General features: G+C 45.0%; 1 long non-coding RNA gene across 1 annotated transcript; it reads right to left on the bottom strand.

The window, feature by feature from the left end:
• Nucleotides 1-2,342: 2,342 nt before the first annotated feature.
• On the bottom strand, nucleotides 2,343-9,651 carry LOC135967877 (uncharacterized). The gene is made up of 3 exons (XR_010582183.1): nucleotides 8,905-9,651; nucleotides 7,095-7,239; nucleotides 2,343-2,548 (listed from the first exon to the last, which is right to left on the bottom strand). It is a non-coding gene; the product is annotated as an uncharacterized lncRNA (long non-coding RNA).
• Between the last annotated feature and the right edge of the window lie 15,275 nt (nucleotides 9,652-24,926).

Here is a 24,926-nt window from a genome sequence, read left to right as displayed (position 1 = left end):
GACAACCAGGGGTGATATATAGAGATGAGCAATATAGCTGGTATTTACTATTGAAAACACATAAGTGCAAATATTTGGCTAAGTGTTTATTTGCTAGTGGAACTTTTTAAATGGTTGAATGGAGCCCAAGTGTCAGCGTGGGGAGTTTGATTTAAAACAAACCGAAGAAGTGTTTCTCCACAGTTATGAGTTTGGAGAGCTTCGTTTCTTTGGCTCTGAAATCCGCAGTGGGCTCTATTTCTCAATTCCAGACAGCCTCATGGGGAGCCCCACCCTGGTGGGCTCTTCCTGCCTCTGCAGCCAGCAAGGCGAGGGCCTCGTCTCCTCTCACCAAAACCGGATCCCAGCCCCCTTCAGGCCCAGTGCAGAGCTTGGAATGATGAGAAACATCCTCTATGCCTCTGGGTGTGTTCTGTTATGGAGCAGCCATTGGGGGCGACTAGCTCTGAGCATCACTCTGGCAATGACCAACCGTCTACAGATGCAGACCCATCCGCCTGTCTTGCCTTCTCCCTTTCTTACTTGTTTTTTTTCTCCCCATGTGATATTCAGTGCTTGTGAAGTGCATGACTCTTGCTTTTAACTCTGAGCAGCTGGGGGCAGGGAAGGGCGAGACTGTCCTTTGGTAAAGTGTCTCCCGACCACACATCTTCTCTCCCAGGAATAAAACAGTCCAGCATCTCCTGGGTCTAAGCAGCTGGGGTCAGGGAAGGGTGAGACTGTCCTTTGCCAAGGTGTCTCCCAACCACACATCTTCTCTCCCAGGAATAAAACAGTCCAGCATCTCCTGGGTCTGAGCAGCTGGGGTCAAGGAAGGGTGAGATTGCCCTTTGCCAAGGAGTCTCCCGACCACACATCTTCTCTACCAGGAAGAAAACAATCCAGCCTCTCCTGGATCCCTACTATGTGCCAGGCTCCATGCAGGGCACTTCCTCATTCCTCATCTTGGCTCACTCCTACAGCAAAGGAGATGATCGTCTCCATTTTACAGAGGAGGAAACTGGGGCTTAAAGATGAGCTAGGGTTGGTCTGAAGCCATATAGTTGGAAGGTGGCAGGACAAGACTTGAGCATGGATTTGTTGGACTCTAAAGTCTACACTCTTAGCCAAGTGTGGTGGCTCACGCCTGGAATTCCAGCACTTTGGGAGGCCGAGGCGGGCAGATCACCTGAGGTCAGGAGTTCTAGACCAGCCTGTCCAACATGATGAAAACCTGTCTCTACTAAAAATACAAAAAATAGCCAGGTGTGGTGGTGGGCGCCTGTAATCCCAGCTACTGGGGAGACTGAGGCAGGAGAATCGTTTGAACCAAGGAGGCAGAGGTTGCAGTGAGCTGAGATCACGCCATTGCACTCCAGCCTGGGCAACAAGAGTGAGACTCCATCTCAAAAATAATAGTAATAATAATAATAATAATAATAATAATAATAATAAAGTCTACACCCTTTTTTGCTCCCTCCTCCTGCATTTTCTGGCTTTCTGGGCCATTATGCTGACAAGGACTCAAGGCCTGTGAACGTCAAAGAAGACAAGCAGGGGCTCATCTATCAAAACCCTTGGTTCTTAAGAAGGATGGCCGTCCACAGCTCGGGCAGAGCAGAGCCCATTCTGAACTGCTGGCTTCCTCTATAGCAGGATCCAAAACTCCAAGACACTTGCTGGGCACAATCAGGGGTCAGCTGCTATTGTCATCCCCTCTTCAAATTCATTCTGCTCAAGAAAATGGGCCAACAGAGAGGAAAGAGCTTAGGCGCTTGCCCTCTTGTCCCCTGGAAACATTCCTCCCTCCCTCCTATATTCCCACCTGGGCTTCTGAGGCTACAGGCCTAGATACATAACTGGGAACAATTACATACCATCTCTGAGCCTCCAGGGCCTCCTCTGTAAAGTGGGGATAATCAGGCCTCCAAGCAACATTTTCTTTTTTTTTAAGATGGAGTGTCGCTCTGTTGCCCAGGCTGGAGTACAGTGGCATGATCTCAGCTCACTACAACCTCTGCCTCTTGGGATCAAGCTATTCTCCTTGAATCGCCTCAGCCTCCTGAGTAGCTGGGATTACAGGTGCCCGCCACCACACCCAGGTAATTTTTGTATTTTTAGTAGAGATGATGTTTCACCATGTTGGCCAGGCTGGTCTCAAACTCCTGACCTCATGTGATCTGTCTGCCTTGGCCTCCCAAAGTGCTGGGATTACAGGTGTGAGCCACTGCGCCCGGCCAGAAGCAGCAGGATTAAATAAGAGGTATTAAATAAGAGGACATCTTGCAAGACAGTGTAGACACTAAGTAGTCACTCGAAAAAGTGTTACACTCCCCCACACTGCCACCACCACACACACGCACATGCACACATGCTTCCCCTGAATCACATACAGGAATATCCGGTTCTTAAAAGGGAAGGAAAAGTCCACACCTCCGGTCTAAGGCAGCTGCCCACACTCACCTGAAAGATTGAATAGTCAAAGCCAGTCCTTTACCCCTTGCAACTCTGCAAATTGCAAGCAAACAAGGCTGCTCATGATAGGCAGCCCTGGAGTTCGACCAGATTCCTGAGGGAGAGAAAAAACATCACACTAAATGTCCAGGAGACAGTTCCCAGAGAGAAACTGTTCTTACTGAGGGACCACTGACTTGCCTCTGCTGGTCTGACCTGAGTATTTTGGCAGGAAACCCCTCTGCAATGAAGCATCCTTGACTGCAGGGACTTCAGTTCCTCACAACAGGCCTGCTAGGTGCTGAGGAGGCATCTCATCCCCCATCTCACAGAAAGGGAAACTGAGGCTCAGAAAAGGTGAGCAACCAAGTGAAGTTCACAAAACAATTCAAGATCAATACTCTATCCCCCAAGACTGGGGCAGATCCACATTTCCGGAAAGGAAAGTTTGATAAAGTATACTGGGTGTAGGCTGGGCACAGTGGCTCATGCCTATAATCCCAGCACTTTGGGAGGCTGAGGTGGGCAGATCACCTGAGGTCAGGAGTTCAAGACCAGCCTGGCCAACATGGTGAAACCCCATCTCTACAAAATACAAAAATCAGTTGGGCGTACTGGTGCATGTCGGTAATCTCAGTTGCTCGGGAGGCTGAAGCAGAATAATCACTTGAACCCAGGAGGCAGAGGTTGCAGTGAGCCAAGATCGCGCCACTGCACTCCAGCCTGGGCGAAAGAGCGAAACTCCGTCTCAAAAAGCAAACAAACAAACAGAAAAGCATAAACATAAAGCATAGCAAAAAGAGAAACAGGTTTCATTTTAATTATACAAATTACAAAAAGTCAGACAAATGTGGTATTGGACATCAGTTAAAAGAGAATTAAGAAATCTTCCTTTAGACAGTGGGGATAAGTAATCCAATAAGAATTATGTAAAAACCACTCTACTTTTTTGTGAAAAGAAGTCTTTCCTCCCTTTCCTCTCCTCTTTCCTCCCTGCCCCTCCCCACATTCACACAATTGTTCTGCAGTTGTTTCAAATGAGGGAGAGAATGAAAAAACACATAATTAAAACGATGACACATTCATATTTTTCCTAATACTCTTTTCTAATTGGAGCATCATCCAATGTTATGTCCTATGTAGGTTTTGTTTTCCATGTGAAGAGAAAACAGAGATACAATCATTTTCCCAGCATCATACAGCAACTTAGTATCAGAAACTTCTAGTCCAAGTGATCTCTAACATTAAAAGCCCTTGCTTTCTCCACCATTCTTCTACCTACCCTTGAGACTCCCAGTGTGGCCCTGGTCAGACTCGCTTCTGGATTTTCAATATTCTTAGCAGAAAAACATGTCTGGATGTATAATTACACTGATTATGTGTATATTGCATGTATATGCATATATGTGTATATGCACACATATATGTATCTGTAATATATGTTTGTATATTTAAATATGTATATAATACATATACACACATATGTAATATCTAGTTCAAAAATCTTACATCTTATACATATACCTACATATGTGTGTGTTTAAAAGACAACTCTTTGGAAATGAGGAGGAGAAAGGAAAAGAGAATGCATAAGAGGAAGTGTGTGAGGGAGGAAGAGAAGAAAAAGGAGACAGAAAAGGAAGAGGAGGAGTCAAGAGAAAAAGGCCGGGCGCGGTGGCTCAAGCCTGTAATCCCAGCACTTTGGGAGGCCGAGACGGGCGGATCACGAGTTCAGGAGATCGAGACCATCCTGGCTAACACGGTGAAACCCCGTCTCTACTAAAATACAAAAAAAATTAGCCGGGCGAGGTGGCGGGCGCCTGTAGTCCCAGCTACTCAGGAGGCTGAGGCAGGAGAATGGCGTGAACCCGGGAGGCGGAGCTTGCAGTGAGCTGAGATCCGGCCATTGCACTCCAGCCTGGGCGGCAGAGCTAGACTCCGTCTCAAAAAAAAAAAAAGAAAAGAAAAAAAGAAAAAAAGAGGGGTAGGTGAGTGAAAGAATTGCCAGAAGAAGAAATAGAGAAAGTGAAGATGAAGACATCTCTTCTCAGCAAAATAAATAGCCGTACCCACTCTGAGGCCATTAACTTGCCAGAAATTGTCAGGCGGCCCCTCGGGCCCAAGAAAGCATGTTCAGCCAGTGAGGACTCCTCAAAGCCTGCCTTGCTGAGGAGCCACAGACTCCAAGACCCTTGTTCCGTGTCTGCCAGAAGAAGGAGATGACATGGGAAGGGATATGGGTGTAGCTGATGGAGAAGGCGTGTGCTCGACCCAGTTCAGGAATGCTGGACAGCTGCCTGTCCCTTCCTGAAGCTGTTCAGGGCACCCTCCAACCCAGGCACCTCATGTCCAGGTGTCCACATGTCATCAGTTTCTCCCTGGGCCTGGCCTGAGGGGCTTCTTCCCCACTCTCCTTGTGTACCTGGAGATGTAGCCTGGCAACCTCATCATGTCTGTTTCCCCATCTGTAGCTTGGGCTTTGGGATAGTAAGAACACTATATTGGACTGTGCAGGCTGCTATAAGAGAATACCATCAACTGGGTGGCTTAAACGCAATAGACATTTACAGATCCAGGATCTAATTTGGGCCCACTTCCTGGTTTCTACACAACCATCTTCTTGCTGTGTCTACACATGGTAGAAGGGACAAGGGAACTCTCTGGGGTCTCTTTTAGAAGGGCACTAACCCCATTCATGAGGGCTCCAATATCATGGCCTAATCACCTGCCCAAGGCCCCATCTTCTCATTCCATAACATCAGGGATTCATTTTCTACATGAATTTTTTGGGGAGACATAAACATTCCATCCATAGCAAGTATCCACCACACCAGTAGTCATGAAGAGTAAATGAACGTGCAGACACAACTTGGCCCTGAGTCAGCCTCAATAGCTACCAGTCCTTGTTGTTCTTATTATTACCTGGGCTGAATCCACTTGACTGGTTCGCATAGCTATGGCTTTGTTTTATTACGGAGCAAGGTTCTTGGGTTGTCAATCTGAAGCTGATTGTGCACTGAAGACTCCAGGTCTTACGTCTAAGGAAACCAGATATGGGATTTCTGGCATTTGGGGGCTGATGAGGGGGAGAAAGACTGTATTCACTTAGAGGACATTTATTGCAGACCTACTGTGTGCACACTCCTGTCCACATGCTCAGCAGTGCCTGTACAAATAAGGGACAAGGAGAAGCACCCAACACCCCTTCCAAAACTTTCTTCCTCCTTTCTCTTTTTAAAAAATTACTTATGTATCTCTCCATCTCTCTAAATAAACTGTTAGTTCCTTGAGGCCAGGGGCTATGCCTTGCTCCTTTTTACCTCCCACAACGTGTGGCACAGAATAGACACTTAATAAATACCTGCAGATGAGCAAGGTGGCTCAAGTCTGTAATCCCAGCACTGTGCGAGGCCAAGGTTGGAGGGTCGCTTGGGGCCAGGAGTTCGACACAAGCCTGGGCAACATAGCAAGCCTTTGTCTCTAAAAAAAAAAAAAAAAAAAAAAACTGGGTGTGATGGCCCTATGGTCCCAACTACTCGGGAGCCTGAAGCAGGAGGATCTCTCGTTCTCTTTTCTTTTTTGAGATGGAGATTTTGCTCTGTTGCCCAGGCTGGAGTGCAATGGCATGATCTCGGCTCACTGCAACATCTGCCTCTTAGATCCAAGCGATTCTCTTGCCTCAGCCTCCTGAGTAGCCAGGATTATAGGGGTCTGCCACCACACCTAGCTAATTTTTTTATTTTTTGGTACAGACGAGGTTTCACCATGTTGGCCAGGCTGGTCTCGAACTCTTGATCTCAGATGAACCACCCGCCTCAGCCTCCCAAAGTGCTGGAATTACAGGTGTGAACCACCAGGCCCAGCCAGTAGGAGGATCTCTTGAGCCCAGAAGGTTGAGGCTGCAGTGAGCCTTGATGGGGCCACTGCACTCTAGCCTGGGCCACAGACCGAGAACCCATCTGGATAGACAGATGATAGATAGATAGATAGATAGATAGATAGATAGATAGATAGATAGACAGATAGATCAATAGAAAGATATCTGGAAAATAAGCCAACAACAAAACAATGAGAGTCCCAGGTGCAGGTCTCTAGTGGAGACGGGGAAGACCCCCCTTATCTCCCATCACCATCAGAAACTGTGAGCAGCATCTTAATCAAGTGCAAAGATCTTGAACTGTGGATGCAATCACACTGTGATCCCTGAGTCGCTGTGTGACTGGGACAAGTGACTCCGGATATTTGAGTTTGTTTCCTCATCTTTCAAATAAAAATATACCCTGTAGTTGTTGGAAGGGGGAAACAAGAGAATTAGATGGTGGCACTTGAAATATAGAAGGGCTCTATCTAGCACCCCTCTTTTCTCTGCCTTTCTCTAGATAACAACGGCACAGAGCCCAACTCCTTCAACAAACTGATGAAACTAAAAGGACACCAGGTCACCCAAGAAGTAACTAGCTTCATCCTACAGGAAATATACCCTTTCGGAATTTTGCAGGAATGCTTTGGGGATATACGGTTTTAAGTCAATGGCATTTTCATAAAATAACAACAGTATTCTGGTGGTTGCTGTAAACATACATTACATCTCATTGAATCTTTGTATCAGTTCCATGGAGTAGGTGTCCATAGAGGAGGGGACGGAGTTCTTAAACACTCACCCAAATTTGCACAGCTCATGGTGAAGGAGCCAGGATTAGAACATTCCCTTATGGATCCGTCTGATTCTAAAGTATACTCTCTTTCTCCTCCACCCCATGGCCTCTGTCCATATATGTCGAAATAACTTTTGATTTTCATCAGGAGCTGCAGTCAGAAGATGAAGGAATGAAAATGGGGTGGGGCAGGGTGTGCGGGAAAGGGGGCCAAGAATCCCTGTCCTTTCTAAAATGAGTAGAAACATTCCAATTCCATTTTTACTGTCTATTGCATTGTAAGAGCACAAAGGCCTCAGCCAAACCCCTAAATATTTAAAGAGTAACAGAACTCCAGATTAAATTAATATCCACGTTCAAACAGTAGCTGCAATGGGGCAATTGCCAAGTTATTTCTACCCTCATGAGAAAGGAAAGAAAGAAAATATTAGCCGGGACCTTCGATCTGGAGCATTGAAATCAGATCCCAACAGGGCAATTCTGTGCTGGAGAGCTTTAGCACAATCAAATCTTTTCATGTTTCAACTCAGCCTACTCCTTTCTCACTGGGCTCCTGGCTAACAGCTTCCCTCCAGCAACAATGAATTGGTACCAAAGTGATCTGGACTGTTTTGACACTAAGCATCAATTCCACAGACTCGGTTTTCATCGACAAATCAATTATTCTAGCTCATTACAAGGCCAGAGTGAGTTTTCCCATCAGAATAGAAACTTTCATTCATACTGCCTTTCATTTGCCCAGGAAGGAAAAACAAAGGAAGGCAGAAGGGAGCTATGCTCAAGTTATTAGAGAATGCCCACATGTTTTCTCCCTGGGACAGAACCCAGAGAGATGAAATGTCACTGAGCCAACTATGCAGAGTTCCAGGAGGAGGATTTGGGCTTCCTGAGAACAGCCCGATCTGTCTGCCTCATCTCCATCTCAGAGCCACCAAGAGGCACCCCTGACAGAAGCTTCAGACTAGCAAAGAGAGAGGAGCAGGTTGGATTGGCAGAAGGTGAAATCAAGCCACAGAGGAAAGCTGTGGGATAAAAGCTGTATTAGATTCCAGCCCTTCTCCTGCAAGGAGACAATCACCCCAATACCATAAGTGGCCCATCAGAGAGAGCACCCTCTATGTACCAGGACCCAAGACAGGCACATGCATTGCGCTCCTCCCAGTGCCTTCCACTGGGAGTCAGTATAAGAAGCACAGTCTAGTGCAACAAGGAACTGCTCTCCACTTATTCCCAGTCTGTGACCCCTAAGAGAGGACCCCTGGGAGAAATGACTGTGAGCGACCTCAGTGTCAAGGAAAGTTACTCTCCAGAGAAACCATTTCTTTTGTTTTATTTTATTTTTTATTTTATTTTATTTTATTTATTTATTTATTTTTTATTTTTTTTTTTTTGAGACAGAGTCTCCCTCTGTCACCCAGGCTGGAGTGCAGTGGCGCGATCTCGGCTCACTGCAACCTCCACCTCCCAGATGCAAGTGATTCTCCTGTCTCAGCCTCCTGCGTAGCTGGGATTACAGGCGCATACCCCTACGCCCAGCTAATTTTTGTATTTTTAGTAGAGATGGGGTTTCACCATGTTGGCCAGGCTGGTCTTGAACTCCTGACCTCAGATGATCCACTCACCTCAGCCTCCCAAAGTGCTGGGATTACAGGTGTGAGCCACCGCAACCAGCCGAAACCATTTTTTAATAGGCAACATGAATCTTCTCAGTGAGATCTTCTGCTTTATTCTGGCCAACTAAAAGCTCAGAAACAAATTTACTAAACAACCTTAGTAATTGTGCAAGATTCCAAGTTGTGCATGCCTGTGTACTAACCCTGCCTTCGCTTCATATTTCTGTTCGGCTCTTCTTTTCTTTTTGCCATGGTTTCTTCAATACACTACATTTTTAAAAAGAGCTGTCTTGTCTCTTGTCTGGAAAGAAAAGAGGTATAAGGGATCAAATCAATCTTCCATTAAATAAATAAACAAAATGCAAACTTCGGTTTTATTCTCACAAAAGCCTGTTGGGACAGTGATCATTGTCCTCAAGTTTTGGCTGAGAAGATTCTGGCACAGACAGCTTAAGTAACTTACCCAAAGTCACACAGCTAATAAGGGACATGGCCAGGATGCTAACTCAAGTTTTTCTGACTTAAAGGCCCATGCTCTTTCCACTGCCCTGTGCTGCCAGATATGACTCCCAAAAGCTTTCCCTGGCCTCTTGATCCAGGAGGTCTCAAGGCCTCAAGACCTTTCAGAGTCCAAGAGTCGAGCATAGAACTAGCCACTGCTCCCATCTTCTTCTCTTTCACCAGGACAGGACAAGAGGACACAGGTGCAGGCTCCAATTCCACGTCCCAATCCAGCCCAAGCCTGGCCAGTCTTGAGCCAGCATGTCAAGGGCTTGGCGCCTTCATTCCGGAGCCCGCGTGTGCTGGGAGGAAAGCCTCATGCATGTGTTTCTGATTTGCATGCATCCCGCCTGGTCTCCACAGAACCATTCCAAGTCCGAAAAGCTGTGGGAGCCTTTTTTTTTAATACACACCCCCCTTCTCTTCCTATCCCTCTCTCTGACAGCTTTTCTCTTTGAATCAGAGAACTAGACTCTGCCAAGTGAAAATGTAACTCAAACCTCAAAGGGTTCAACAGCCCCTAGAAACTCGCAAGGCACGATCACCCTAGAGATGCAGCGCTCTGCTGTCAGGACTCCCACTGGGCACAGCTCTCTGCCTGCCAGAGGGTGGGGTGGGGGCAGGGGCAGACTGCACTAGGGTCTGGGTATTTTTAGTTGATAATGATTCTAAATGGCCTTGTGCCTTCGGCCTAGAGGTAGAAGTGATTTCTCCACTTTATAGGCAAGGAAGCAAGATTCTGAGAGTTTAAGACCGTTTTATTTATTTAGTGCCTACTATGTGCTGAGTGCTATACATACACATCTCTCCATCCTCACAGTAATCCAGGAAGGGAGGTGGGAGCTTCCAAGGGGATGCTATCTTCCCTTCATCACACAGCTTGTAAGAAGTGAAGTCTGAACTCAAACCCAGGACTATGTGATTTCAAAGAATTTTTTGCCACCATGCAGCAGGGCATCCAGAGAAGGTGGGAGCACCCCAAGAGCCGTTAGCAGGGAAATGGGTACACGCACTTGAAATCACTCAATATTTCCCCCGAGCATCACAAACAAGCAAAAGATTCGCCAAGCCAAGCCTGTTATCTACCTACCTCCCAGGGAGGAATTGAGCGTTCCCGGCAGGTGAGTTTATCTGGGAATGGCTTTCTCAAGGAGGTGAGTCCCAGGCTGGACTGCGGAGAATGGGGAGCAGCAGCCATTGGGGGCAAGCTGCTAAAGTGAGTGGTGTTTGTCTTTGAGACCCCTTTCCTGAGTCACCACCACCACCGCTGCCACCAAGACTGGCTACATCATTTCCTGGCATAATACCAAATGAAAATGTGGGGCCTCTTGTTCAAAAACTATCCTATTCAGAATGGTGACAGGAGAACATTAGCCAAGCACAGAGCCCTGTGTAGCTGCTCAGGAGGATGCCCGTGAAGCAGGCCCTCGGTGACTCCCTCCACATCCACTTCACAGCCTAGGAGGCACCTTGCAGATTATCCAGTCCCAGAAGCCCAGAGGGACTGCACAAGGCTTAGGAGCTCATAGGTGGCCTGGCAGGGACCATCACCAACATACCTGTCTCCCCATCTAGGGCTCTCTCCAAATATACCATTGCCTACCCAATCTGATCTCAAGCAGGCTTGTAAATACCTGTAGATTTAATTCCACTGCAGGACAAAAAGTGATACTCTTTCACAACCAAGTGCGAATAATCAGTACCAGTTTAAACTGTGACCCTCCCACAGGGATTTTCATTTTCACAGAGATCAAAGCTTTAAGCTCAAGAAATACACTTCACTTGGTGGCCCTTTAGGCATCAAAGAGTAGATGAGGAGGGGTGCTGGGGACAGAATAGATAAGGCATTTACCTGCGCCACCCATGGGTCAGGCCAGTCCCAGAGAGGCAATACATAGAGAGACCTGGTGCTAGATCTTAGGGACCCCTGCTGGCCTCTCACAGTGGCTCAAACAAGGACTTAATTTTCATCACGAGGTCTTACTCCGGCTACTGGCCACTGCACTCTCCACCACAACAAATCTCTCTCTATGCGAAGCTAGGCCTCCCACAACTTTGGCTTTTCCCCCAACCTTGGTATGGAATCAATTCTTTCCCAAAACCAGAGGTGAAGAAGGAAAGGAGAGAGGAGGAGGAAATAGGATGGAGAACAGATGGGAGGAAAGAAAGGGGTGACAGAAGAAAGGAAAAACATTCATTTTGCTTTTAATTGATTGTAAGCTTCATAAGGACGGAGACCATAGCTGACTTATTCCCCCAGAGTCTAAGGCAACAAAGGCAGTCAGTCAATGCCTGATATACTGTAGGTGCTCAATAAATATTATGGATGAGGGAACAGTTGGACTGATAGCTTGTGTGTGGATGCATGGGTGGATGCATAGGTGTACATGTAGATGGATGGACATGTGGATGGATGAGTGGATGGATGGATGGATGGATGGATGCATGGATGGATGGATGAACTGATAGTGAGTCCATAGGTGAATGGATGAAAGGGTGATGAACAGTCATATACATCAATGGGTTAATGGATGGATAGGTGGATAGATGGGTCAGGGGGTGGATGAAATGCTGGGCCCTGTGTTAGATACTTTTTGTTTATTTATGTCTTTTTATGCTTCAAACACTGCCTTGAATTCCCTTTGAACAAAGTAGAGGTTTAAACAAGTAAACTATCCCTCATTAGCTCTGTGAGTTAAGTATTGTGATTATCCTGTAATTCAGACAGGGAACCCATGACTCTGAGAGGCGAAACATCTTGTGCAGGGTCACCTCTTTTCTAGCTAGGAAGGGGCTCAGCCAGGTCCCAAATCTTGATCTGTATAAGTTGACCCAAAACTCTCTCCACTGCACTAGCATGCTAAAGAGGCTGAGCATTTACCTGGGGGCATTCCACAGCATTTTCTACTTCAACTTAACCCTGAACCTCTGAGCCCCAACATCTGCTCCACCCTCAAGGACACAGGCACACTCAGTATGTTTTCCAATAACATTCATTTACACTCCTTGGTACATCACATTTCTTTTCTGGAATATTCCAACTAACACTTCTTGTCCCTCAGAAATGAGCAGACCAGGCTGGGTAAGGCAGGGCATGAAGTCTTTTTAACACAAAACCAAATCATGTAAGTATGGGCAGTGTCCCAATGGTCTGTCAGCTCAACTTTCTGCTACTCTGATTCTGATTCTGATCTCCATACCCCAAATGCACATAAATACAAAATTATGTACACACACAGACTCCATGTGTGTACATAATTTTGCTTTTATTGATTGTAAGCTTCATGAGAACAGAGACCATAGCTGATTTTTTCCCCCAGAGAACAAGTGGTCTAATTCATTGTGTTGTGGTATTCAGTGTTTTGTGCATGTCAACTCTTCATAGTCCGATGCCTAGGCTCCACAAAGTCATATAAACTCTGACGCTATCTTTGTGAGCATGGTATGCAGCTTCTAAGAAGTCTCCCAAAGGTCTTGCCTCCTGAAATTTATGACCTTTTAAAATTCCCTCCCCTTGAGCAAGAGTTGGATCTAGTGACTTTCTTCTAGTGAATACAGTATGGATGTCCCTTCCAAGATTAGGTTACCAAAAGATTCTGGCTTCTGCCTTGTTCGCCTCCTTTGGCTTCTTGCTTGTTCACTCTCATTGCAGGCCAGCTCCCATGTTTATGAAGCAAGGCAGCCTCAGCCACCAGCCAGTGAGGAACTGAGACTCTCAGTCCAACGGCCTGCAAGGAACTGAATCCTGCCAACAACCTCCCGAGTGAGATTGGAAGCAGATTCTTCCCCCTGAGCCTTGAAATGCCCCAGCACCCGGGACCCTGGGCCAGAGGACTCTGCTAAGCCACACCCAGAATCCTGCCCCACAGAAACTGTGAAATAATAAATGTTTGTTGCTTTAACCACTGAATTTAAGGGGGGGGCGGTAATTTATTATACCAGCGTAAATAACCACACCAGCAGAGATATCTAATACTAACAACTAATCTGATACCTACTGAACATTTGCTCTTTTCCAATAACTCTAAGGGAAAAGAGAGATGATCTACTCCGTACCCTCTAAATACTTTCAATCTGTGAGTCAGCTAGTAAGAAAAGATCATTATAATTCACCTAAAAAATATGGTAAAGTTGTTATTCATTGGCAGAGTAAACAAACAAGGCAAGTCACATGGCCAAACCCAAAGTTAAGGGGAAGGGAAATATAGTCCCACCTCTTTGGTGGGAGGAACTGCAAACTCACGTGACAAAGAACATAGATACAGGAAAGAATGAGGAATTAGGGTCCGAAATGCAATCTATTCTAAAGGCCTATGGCAGTTTAGAAGAACAAACAAACATACAATACATTTAATTTGGCATAAAAGGGAGCCTGGAAGGAAACATATCAAATGTAGACACTGGGTGATGGGGGATTACACATGATCCCTATTCCTTCTTTATGTTTTTTCTATCTCCAAATACTCTACAATGAGTGTGTTTTCATTTAAAGTAAGAAAAAACTGTTACTAAAACTATGAGAAGGGCCCTGGGGCATGAAAAAAGGTGGAGATTATTGCTGGCTGAGAGAGCCAGAGCACCTAAAGGCAGGTAACATGGAGTTGGCATTGAAGAATAAGTTCTTCAGCATAGAAGGAGTGTGATAAGGCCATTTTAGATCCAGAAAACAGAACAAACCCCTAACCCAGGAGTGGGACTTGCTTGAAATCTGTTATGACAGTGAGTACACCTTAGCCAGGGGCATTGATAGGTAAGTGACTAGTAGTGGTGAACTCACCTTTTTGAAGGCAGAGTAGGGAAGAATCAAATATTATTCAAGGAGTCTCAAACATCAGACATAGAAGGGATTTTAGACAGCAAAACAGCCCCTTCATTTTGTTCAGTTGAACTATATGAAATTACTGATATGTGGTCATTTTTAAACTAAGAATATAGCAATTTCTTATGGTCCAACCTAACATCAAGGAGGAAACCAAACTTAAAGAGGGTGAGTGATTTTTGCACAGCCACAGAGAAAATAAGTATCAAAGCCACAATATGTTCAATGCCATTTAAAGAGTAAGGAAAGGAGGATGAGTCCAATATGTTTAAGCTCCTCTATGAGTAGATCAGATAAGGGCAGGTTTGGTGAGGGATATCTTAGAACTTCAGAAATGCCAGCCTTGCAGGGTTTTACTGTGTACACACCATCAGGCTCCTAGTAAAGAAAGCACTTAATATTCACTGTCATCCTAAATAAAGCAGGTGCCTCTAACTTTGTCTTTAAAGACGTTCTGCAGACAAGCATGAGGTGAGCAAGGTTGTAGAAGTTCCTTGTAGGAGGAGAGGATATTGCATTCTTCTCTGTGGTGTCTACAGGTCATAGCACAATTCTAGGTAGGAAGCCACTGTTCAATCATGTCTGCCAAATCCAATGCCAGTTATCTCTTCAATTCCACCCTCCTAGGTGCTGGGGCTCAGCCAGCTGTCACTGCTTTATCTCCCACCATCCCAGGTCAGAAGAAGTCTTTCTGATCTTGTTCTGTAAGTTTTATTTTTGGTTAAGAAGCTTTGGTGGCAGGGGGTGGGGCCAAGAGAAGTAAGGATAGGGACAATGTAGTCATCAAGGGGTCTGAAGCTCAGGGGTGGCTCCTCTGAGCCACTTTTTGTATTGCATTTAGAAAACACAGGTTTTTATAAGAAAACAAGGGGCAAATCCATCCCTATCCCGGGGGGATTTGGGAGCAAGCATTAGCCTCCTAAGAGGGTTCACAAGTTTATACTTAGTCTCTCTCTCTCTTTTTCTCTCTCTCTCTGACACACACACATACACACCACACACACACACACGCACACACCCCTTTCGTATCAAGCACCAGGTTGAGTAGGTCAGAAAGGAATGGTACCATTGTTCCCTGTTTATGCCTGCTTTTCAAGAGACTGCCCCAGAAAGTCACTTCTCTACCCTTCCCCTACCTGAAAATGAGATTAGAACTTGCCCTTGATTTTGCCCCAGGACCGGTCCAGCTCAGAATGCTCACAGCAGGGCCATTCAACAAGCACTAATCATTTCTTCCTATCTTCCCATGAGATTATAATACTCTGGGCTCTGGCTCCTGGTACAGCCTGACTGTGTTAGGCCCCGACACTCTCCAGCCACTGCGAAATACCCTGGAAAAAACAGGTCCTGGAAAAAAAAAGATCTCCTTAAGGAGCTGCAGCCTCAAACTCCTATTTCACCAATGATATTGGCAGGGATGGGGGGAGGGAATATAGGGGCTGAGTCGGCCTGGAAGGAGGGGGATCTGGAAGTTGCCCTTCCTAGGTCCTCTGCACACTGCAGACCTCTGCCCTAATGTAAGCTGTGCATGGGGGGACTCCGGCCCTTGAAAATTCCTCCTCCCATTTGACAGGGCCAAGCCAGGCACCCAGCAACAACCCAGTCCCTCAGGAACCCCAACTGCAAAGCCTCCAAGCCTCTCCTGAATCAGAGCGTCTCAGCTTCACCTTCTGATTGCCCATGAAAAGGAGACTGGCCCACCTCTGAGTTACCTCCAGCCAAGCTTCAGGCTTGGGACCCACTTGCCTCTCTTTCTCTTCCCAGCTCTTGTTTCCACCAAACAGAGCTTCTCCTGAATGTGGGCTGTAGCACTAAAGCCTCAGAGGAGAGGTTGATTCTCTGATTCTTTCCAGCTGTCAGAGAGGCCGGCTAAGAATAACTGCACTCAAAATAGTACTTGGGATGATTTAGGTGTGGCTCAGCCCAGAGGCAGGTGGATGGACTAGATGACCTTTGGGAGTCTTGTACCCTCCTTGGACACCTCATTCATTCAAATAAAAAAAAAATATGCTGAACACCCACTGTGTGCCAGGCACTAGGTTATGTGCTGGGGATGCAATGTGAATAAAACACATGGAGCTCTCAGTTCAATAAGTAAACCACAGCCCCACCTCTGCCCTCATCCCCTCCCCTGCTGTAGTCTGCTTCTGTAAGTACTGCCTCTGTGCTATAGCACTATGTTCAAACCTCTGGCCTAGCTTGTGACACCGTTTTATACTTATCCATCTCTTCAGTGGCTCCCCTACTAGATTCTGAATTCTGGAAACAAGAATCGTTTCTGTATCCCTAGAGCTTGGTACATTGACTGGCCCATTGTAGATGTAGAATAAGGATAAATGGGTGAATGGATAGATGGATCGGTGGATAATGGTGGATAAATAGATGGATGGATCAAGTACTTTATGGAGATCTTGACTAGTATGAGTTTTCTTCTATTTGCTTCTTTTGTGGACTCCATTTGGTTTGGCTCTACTATACAGATTTAGGCCATATGAATATTAAATATAAGACATCTAAACTGAACATCTGAGGCAGCATAAGGATGGAAAAGGCAGTGTACCGCATACATGCTGAGGCTTCTCGCTCCCACACCAGTGGCCTGATAAGTCCAGACATGCCCTCAGAGCCCTTCTTAACACAGTTCATAGGACATTTGCAGCCTACCACTAAAAGTGTTAGGTATGTTGAAACTTGTTTGCCATCCATGAACTAGGATATCAGATTTGGCAAGGGGAAGCAGAGGTTAGGTTCTGATAGATCATTGAGATCAAATGACATGTTTGATGCTTCCAAAATGAAGTCTTCAATGAACAGTCCTGTGCTATTGGAACTGACACTAAACAGTACTTACAAGATACATTGGCATTTGCATCCAGATGCTAGTTAATGATTTTTGTCCTATTTATTGATTAATTGATTGCTTACTTATTTCCACAAGAAACTCTGGAATTCCCAAAGTTCCCCATGGGATCTCAGAACTTCCAAAGCCATCCCTAGAGAGGATGAAATTCTAATTATGTCACCATCTCACTCAGAGCCCCGATGGCTCTCCATCACCTACATGACAAAGTCCCAGCTCCATAGCAGGCTATTTCCAACCCTCCATAAAATCCAAGGTACAGCCACAGTGGACTCCCTGCCAATCAGCCACTTTCTACAATGAGAATTTTGCCTTCACTTTCTCCTTCCCTAGGAATCCTGATTCCCCATCTCTTCCTAGCTTAAATATGCACGTCATTGTGACAACATGGAAATGCTTCTGGCCAGGAGCGATGGCTCACGCCTGTAACCCCAGCACTTTGGGAGGCCGAGGTGGGTGGATTGCTTGAGGTCAGGAGTTCGAGACCAGCCTGGCCAACATGGTGAAACCCCATCTCTACTAAAAATACAAAAATTAGTTGGGCTTGATGCTGGCACGTGGTCCCATCTACTCAGGAGGCTAAGGCAGGAGAATCACTTGAACCTCAGAGGTTGAAGTTGCAGTGAGCGGAGATTGTGCCACTGCACTCTAGCCTGGGTGACAGAGCGAGACTCAATGAAAAAAGAAAAATGCCTCCGATTAATGATTCACTAAAAAAATAAACACAAGAATGTCTGCTTAATATGATAGCACATGATGTGACAAACAACAGTTATGAAGAAGCAATAGCAGAGAAAAAGCTGATAAGAAAAGCAGCCAAATGCCAACCAAACTTAAGTTGGTGGTGTGAAAATGTGAGTAATATTTCTTCTTTATTCTATATTCTAAATGGCTTCTAATGTAGTTCTGTTGCTTTTCTATTGAGATCATTATATTCAGCCAACATCTACTACAGGATGGGAATTAAGCTATTTCTAAACCTTACACTTCTACCACAGCCCAGTCCAAATATTATTACCTCAAAGTCAGAGCTTTCCATGACTATGCTCTGACTGTGCCAAATCCATAAGACACAGGATCTTACCCCTCTGTGTCTCATAGGCCCTCATTAGTATCTATTAAAGGAGTTACCAGGCTCTGCCTTAAATCATAGATGATTTTATGCATTCCTGTCTCCAGCTCTGTGATGGTATGACTTTTTTTTAATTAATAAATGCAAGAATGGTCACATATTTAACCTGCACTGGTGGTAGAAAATATAAGATGATATAATATAAATTATTACATTCTCATAACTACTTTTTGACCCCTCTCGATAGTTTCCCCAGCCTCCAAAAATTATTTCAAATCCCAGACATTATTTGTCAAGACCAAAATGTAGGGATATTCAGTGTAGAGACTGCCCAGATCTAACACATATTGGCCTTTAAAACAAGTAAAATTAACTACTTAGGTAATTAATTTGTGGGAAATATTAAAACCTACTCTTGGTTGCAAGCTGTACACTTATCTGTGGAATTTAAGCATTCAGCCAGTTGGAGGAAGAATTAGATGTGCCAATGATACTGACAATAATAAGAGAATGGGCCTTCACTCGCAACTGAGACTGTGCAGAATTACCCATCAGACTCACACAGGTATGGCATAATTGGTGGAGGATTATTTGTTTGAACTTGCAAAATGGATTTCTTAAATGTTTGAGCTGGTGCTAGAAGTGTTTTCAAAGTGCCTGTATACTCATCTTAAACACACACATTATTAAGGGATTTCATTTGACATTTAACAATTTTGTATATTAATATTGCCCTCTTTCCCCTAAATGGCCTAATCCATCTAAATCCACAGCATCAAAAGTCATTACACAGAAAGAACAAGATGTTGCCAGAGCCACTGTGGCCCAGCATTGAATTTGCATGAGCTGAGATGATTCAGGCAGATTTATATCCTGTTATTTCCTGAACTCAGAGCAAAACCTCACAGGTTCAAGATTTTGAAAAGCATTTGTCTGAGCAATCTCACTTCATCACTTTGAAAGGGATGGTGTTTCTGCCATCTGCTTAAGCAGCAATGCCTTCATGAGAAGGTAAAAATCTTTCTCTCCTGTCTCCCTCTTTTTCTCTCTCTCTCTCTCTTTTTCTCTCCAGCTGAGTATGTGAACACTAGGGTGAATTCCAAGGCCCATGGCCACTGGGAAAAACAGGATCTTTACTCAATCTTCCTTCCCCTGGAAAATTTTCCTTTACTTCTTCCCTGGGTTCCCACGGCATGGAAAGAAAATTGCGAGAGTTTAGGCGGACTTTGGATTCTGAAATCGTTGCTTTGTTCTTCTCACTAGCAAATGACATAAAGGTTCAGACTAGAGTAGTGGTTTTAATCATTTTTGAGCCACACACACCTTTGAGAACTATGTATTCTCTCACTAAAGAAAACTAGATATGTGAATATGTACGAAGTTTCGCTTGCAAATATTGGTGGTTCTTGGGGTGAATTACTCATCCATGACTTTCCCAAGAATCTATGAACCCCAGCTTAAATATCTCTGATCTAAACAACCGACACTTGCATAGCTCTTTGGTTTACAAAGCATTTTCAAATCTGTCTCTCATTTGACAACTTAGTAAACTTGTCACCTCCTTCACTTTCATACAAAAAAAAAAAAAAAAAAAAAAAAAAGATCGTCAACCCGGCTCACAAGAAATATGTTTTGACTTGCTGCTCTCAAATATTACTTTTCATCCACCCCCATGTTAAATTGCACTTTTAAAATTTAGATTCTATTTGTTATATTTGTAAAACTACCTTGTTGCTGTTAATTTCTTTGTATTGTTTGTTTGTTTTACTATTAATGTGGAAAGATCACAGGCTGCATTCAAAGGGCTGGGCTGGAATCTGGATGCTACTATCTCCAAACATCTACAGGGAAGGTCCAGAGGAGTCAAGCTTACAAAATCTTCTAGACTGGTAGCACTGAGCAGAAGATAGAGTGAGAATGAGTTTCAGGTAGCAGGAGTTGTTTTGTTTTGCTTTTTGGAGATGGAGCCTCAATCTGTCACCCAGGCTGGAGTGCAGTGGCATGATCCCAGCTTACTGCAACCTCCGCCTCCTGGGTTCAAGCAATTCCCCTGCCTCAGCCTCCCAAGTAGCTGGGATTATAGACACACACCACCACGCCTGGCTAATTCTTTGTATTTTTAGTAGAGACAGGGTTTCAGCATGTTAGCCAGGCTGGTCTCAAAGTCCTGACCTCAGGAGAACGTACCGCCTCGGCCTCCCAAAGTGCTGGGATTACAGGCGTGAGCCACCGTGCCCAGCCGTGAAGTTTTATTTTAATTATTTCTTAACTGCTGAGATAATGATTTGAAGTGTCTATCCCAATGTTAGTTTCCTAACCCTCTATCTTTGAGTGGGAGGCTATGAAATTAAAGAACCCAGTTGTCTTACGAAATATTCTGAATTATTAATAAATTATCAGAATGAAGGCATGGATGCTGTCACAGGCTAAATATGAACTTGGCCAGAATCCAAGCCTCTTACCACCTGGAAGAACCTACTGGACCACCACTTACAAATTGCCTGATATCTCTGCTCCAAGGCGCCACCCCATCTTTGCTCACTGCATCCCAGCCTTCTGACCAGCTAGGCTGCTGGCTGATGTGGTCAGGGCTGGAATGACAAGTAGGAAAAGTGTGGACACCTTAAGCACCTCCTGTATCTTTGTCTCCAGCATCAGATGGAGAGGTCAGTGCCAGAGCTCACCTATACAGTACCTTATTATTATTATTATTATTATACTTTAAGTTCTAGGGTACATGTGCACAACGTGCAGGTTTGTTACATAGGTATACATGTGCCATGTTGGTTTGCTGCACCCATCAACTCATCATTTACATTAGGTATTTCTCCTAATGCTATCCCTCCCCCAGCCCCCTACCCCCCAACAGGCCCCAGTGTGTGAGATGTTCCCCACTCTGTGTCCATGTGTTTTCATTGTTCAACTCCCACCTATGAGTGAGAACATGTGGTGTTTGGCTTTCTGTCCTTGTGTGAGTTTGCTGAGAATGATGGTTTCCAGCTTCATCCATGTCCCTGCAAAGGACATGAATTCATCCTTTTTATGGCTGCGTAGTACTCCATGGTGTATATGTGCCACATTTTCTTAATCCAGACTATCATTGATGGACATTTGGGTTTGTTCCAAGTCTTTGCTATTGTGAATAGTGCTGCAATAAACATACGTGTGCATGTGTCTTTATAGTAGCATGATTTATAATCCTTTGGGTATGTACCCAGTAATGGGATCACTGTGACTCACATTAAGATGCCTCCTCTGGGAGAACTGATTAGAAAAGGTAGTCCAACTAGCCTTCCCCAACACGGAAGGCACACTACTTGACAATCAAGAAGGACTGAATTTCAGACTTTGCGCTCCCCAAGACCTGGTGCTTTTGATCAGTTAATAGACGGAGTAACCCGGGAGCAAGCCTCCCCTTCAGGTCACAGTTATTCTTTTTGCAGTGGACTTAGGCCTATAAGCATAGGAGTCAACAACCCCAAACAGGGAGGAGGCCAAATGGCCTCAGTCTGGGATTAGATGCTACCAACCAACCCTGCTCTTTAGTGCTGCTGCTATTGACCATCATCATGCATTTAATTAACAAATACTTAATGAGCCCATTCCATATGTCAGCTACACGAAGTGCATCAAGTAGGTTTTCATTCGCTTCTTACAAAATCTCAGCAAGATAGCAATTATTATTCCCATTTTATAGGGAAGTAAACCGAGGCTCAGAGAGACTATGTCATTTGCTCAAGGTCATACAGCTAATAAATGGCAGGACTGGGATGCAAACCCACTTGTGTCTGACTTCACAGTTCCCTGTGGACCCATCCTATGCCTTAAGCCAGTGGTTGTCAAAACTGGTTGTATGCTGGACTCACCTGCAGAGCTTTTAAATCATATCCATACCTGTGCCTCTTGCAGATTTTTTTTTTTTTTTTGAGACAGAATCTTGCTCTGTTGCCCAGGCTGAAGTGCAGTGGCAGGATCTCAGCTCACTGCAAGCTCCGCCTCCTGGGTTCACACCATTCTCCTGCCTCAGCCTCCCAGGTAGCTGGGACTACAGGTGCCCGCCACCTCGCCCTACTAATCTTTTGTTGTTGTTGTTGTATTTTTGGTAGAGATGGGGTTTCACCGTGTTAGCCAGGATGGTCTCGATCTCCTGACCTGGTGATCTACCTGCCTCGGCCTCCCAAAGTGCTGGGATTACAGGCATGAGCCACCGCACCCGGCTGAGATTTTTATTTAACTGATTTGGGGTAGCATTGGGCATCAGGGGTTTTGTTATTGTTTGAAATCTTCTCTGGTAGTTCTAATGTGCATCCAGGGTTAAGAACCACAGACTTGGGTGAATTGCCATCCTAGTCACACTCAACCCGTTTCCTTCCAAATATCCGAAGAGCCAGGTGGTCAGCCAGAGTGAAATTTGATATGGCCTCAGACAAGATTCCCATTTCCAAAGCGTAACTCCACTCCCTGCTTTTCCTTTGCACCTTGAACGTTTCCAGTGTCCCCATTTTTTAATATTAAATAATACTTAATTATTCTGATGCATCTTAGTGGGTACTAGCTGCCAACCAACAACAGGAATAGAATTTGCTGTTGTTGTTGTTGTTGTTGTTGTTGTTTCTGAGATGGAGTCTCACTCCGTCACCCAGGCTGGAGTGCAGTGTAGTGATCTCAGCTCACTGCAACCTCCATCTCCTGGGTTCAAGCGATTCTCCTGTCTCAGCCTCTCAGAAGCTGGGATCACAGGTGCCCACCACCACACCCAGCTAATTTTTGTTTTTTTAAATAGAGACAGGGTTTCACCATGTTGACCAGGCTGGTCTTGAACTCCTGACCTCAAGTAATCTGCCTGCCTAGGCCTCCCAAAGTGCTGGGATTACAGGCGTGAGCCACCACACCCAGCCAAGAATAGAGTATTAAAAAGGCGTTTGGTGGGGCAGGAAAAATCAAGACACAGGGAAAACAACAGTAGAGGAGATAAATGAGTTTGGGGTGTCTTTGTTACTCAGCATTACTGCAGCAATAGCTGACTGACATATCACCAAACCATGTTTTAGTTAACATCTATTTAATAGCCAATTGAACAAATGTTTCAAGGAATACATTTTAGAAAGTGCTTTTCTAGAAATATCTGAGGCAAGTCCAGCATTCCCAGCTTTATGTGCCTTCCTTAGCCTCACCATTCAGAACACACGACCTTTGTTTAGTGTTCAATATGGGCAGCTCATCTCCCTGCACAATAATAATACAATAGTAATAATAATAATAATAATGGCAGACCTATGGTCCTGTTCTAAGCACTATACAAGTTATAACTCAACTGCTCTTCAGGGTAGGTATATCTACCTTCCCTATTTTACAGATTAGGAAACGGAAGCACCAAGAGGTGAAATAACTTGCCCAGGGTTACCCAGACAGACAACCTGACACCAGAGTACGTGTCCTTCATTTTGGCCTCATGACGGTTTTCCTCAAGACTCCGTCTGCCTATTTTCTCTGCCCTACTTGGGGTCATATTTCTGAGGATCACTCAAGCACTGCTTCATCCCTCTCTGCCTAGCCTAGTGTAGTCAAGGCACCTTAGCAAGTGTGGGGTGAGGGGAAGAGCCCTTGTCTGATCATTACAAAGTCTAGGGTCTCACTGCAGGACTGCTACTAAGTGACTACAAATCCTGAGCAAGCTATTTTCCTCTCTGGGTTTAAGTTTCCTTCTTTTCAAGTGAGGGTTCTACATTGAATCATCTATAAAGGTTCTGAAAAGTCCTGCAATAAATCAAACTAACTCACCAGGATTCCCTAAACTAAAAATGACCACTGTGGTGGATTGCATTATTGCTCCCAATTTTTCACCCCTCCCCGTATCCACATTCTCTGCCATGGCTTTGCAGTTCCTGCCACTAGAGGTGGAGTATATTTCCCCGCTTTGTTAACACTGGGCTTGGCCATGTGACTTAGTCTGGGCAATGGGATGTTAATGGACATGACCTGAGAAAATGCTTGGAATATATGTATGCAGGTAAATTTGCCCTCTTGTTCTTCCACAACCGTGAGAAAACCATGCCCTGGAAGCCTGCTGATCCCAGAAGAATGAGAGACTTGTGGAGCAGAGGCATTCCATCCAGCTGCCCCACAGGCCTGTGGGCATACTTTAAAAATAGTCATAAGTATTGCTGTCAGCAACTGGGTTTGGGGCTGCTTTGTTACTCAGCATTATTGTTGCAGCAATCGCTGACTGACATACCACCAAACCACGTTTTAGTTCATATTTATTAAATGGCTGATTGAACAAATGTTCCAAGGAACACATTTTAAGAAGTGCTCCTCTAGAAATATCTGAGGCAAGTCCAGCATTCCCAGCTCTATGTGCCTTCCTTAGCCTCACTATTCAAAGGGCACAGCCTTTGCTTAGTGTTTAATATGGGTGGCTGATCTTCCTGCACAAACTAAAGCTCCCTGAAGGCAAGAACTTTTCAAGATCATCTCTCTATGCCCAATGCCTAGCACTGAGCCCAACATACAATAGGTGCCCAATAAATGTTGGTTAAATGAAAAAAAAAAGTGGAAGTGATGTCCCTGTCATCATTGTAAGCGTATGGGCCTCTGTTTTGTCCCAGGAATGTGAACAAGATGATCTCTAAGTATCTTCCCATTTTCAATGCCTTGGAGGTAAGCAATCAACATCCCTCCTTTAATAAACCATCTGTGAAGACTGGAAGCCCAGACTGGAAGCCTCTGTGCCCACCTCCTCATGTCCTCTCTTGATTTCTGGTTTCATTTTATCTATTAATTCAGCCACCATTTACTCTGCTCTTATTAAGTGCTTCTGTTGTGGTCATAACAAACATGCAAGACCCACTGTCTGCACTGGAGAAGCTTAGAGTTGCTGCCAGTCTAATTGGCACTGAGATTTGAGGCTCAAAGTCCTTAGACAGAGACATACAGAGAAAGGTCAGTCACCCAAAGTTACAGAGCAGGAGGT

Source organism: Macaca fascicularis, chromosome 16 (assembly GCF_037993035.2).
Source record: "Macaca fascicularis isolate 582-1 chromosome 16, T2T-MFA8v1.1".
Classification (NCBI taxonomy): Eukaryota; Metazoa; Chordata; class Mammalia; order Primates; family Cercopithecidae; genus Macaca; species Macaca fascicularis.
Note: the sequence above shows the minus strand (reverse complement) of the source record. Positions and strands in the feature narration are given on the sequence as shown.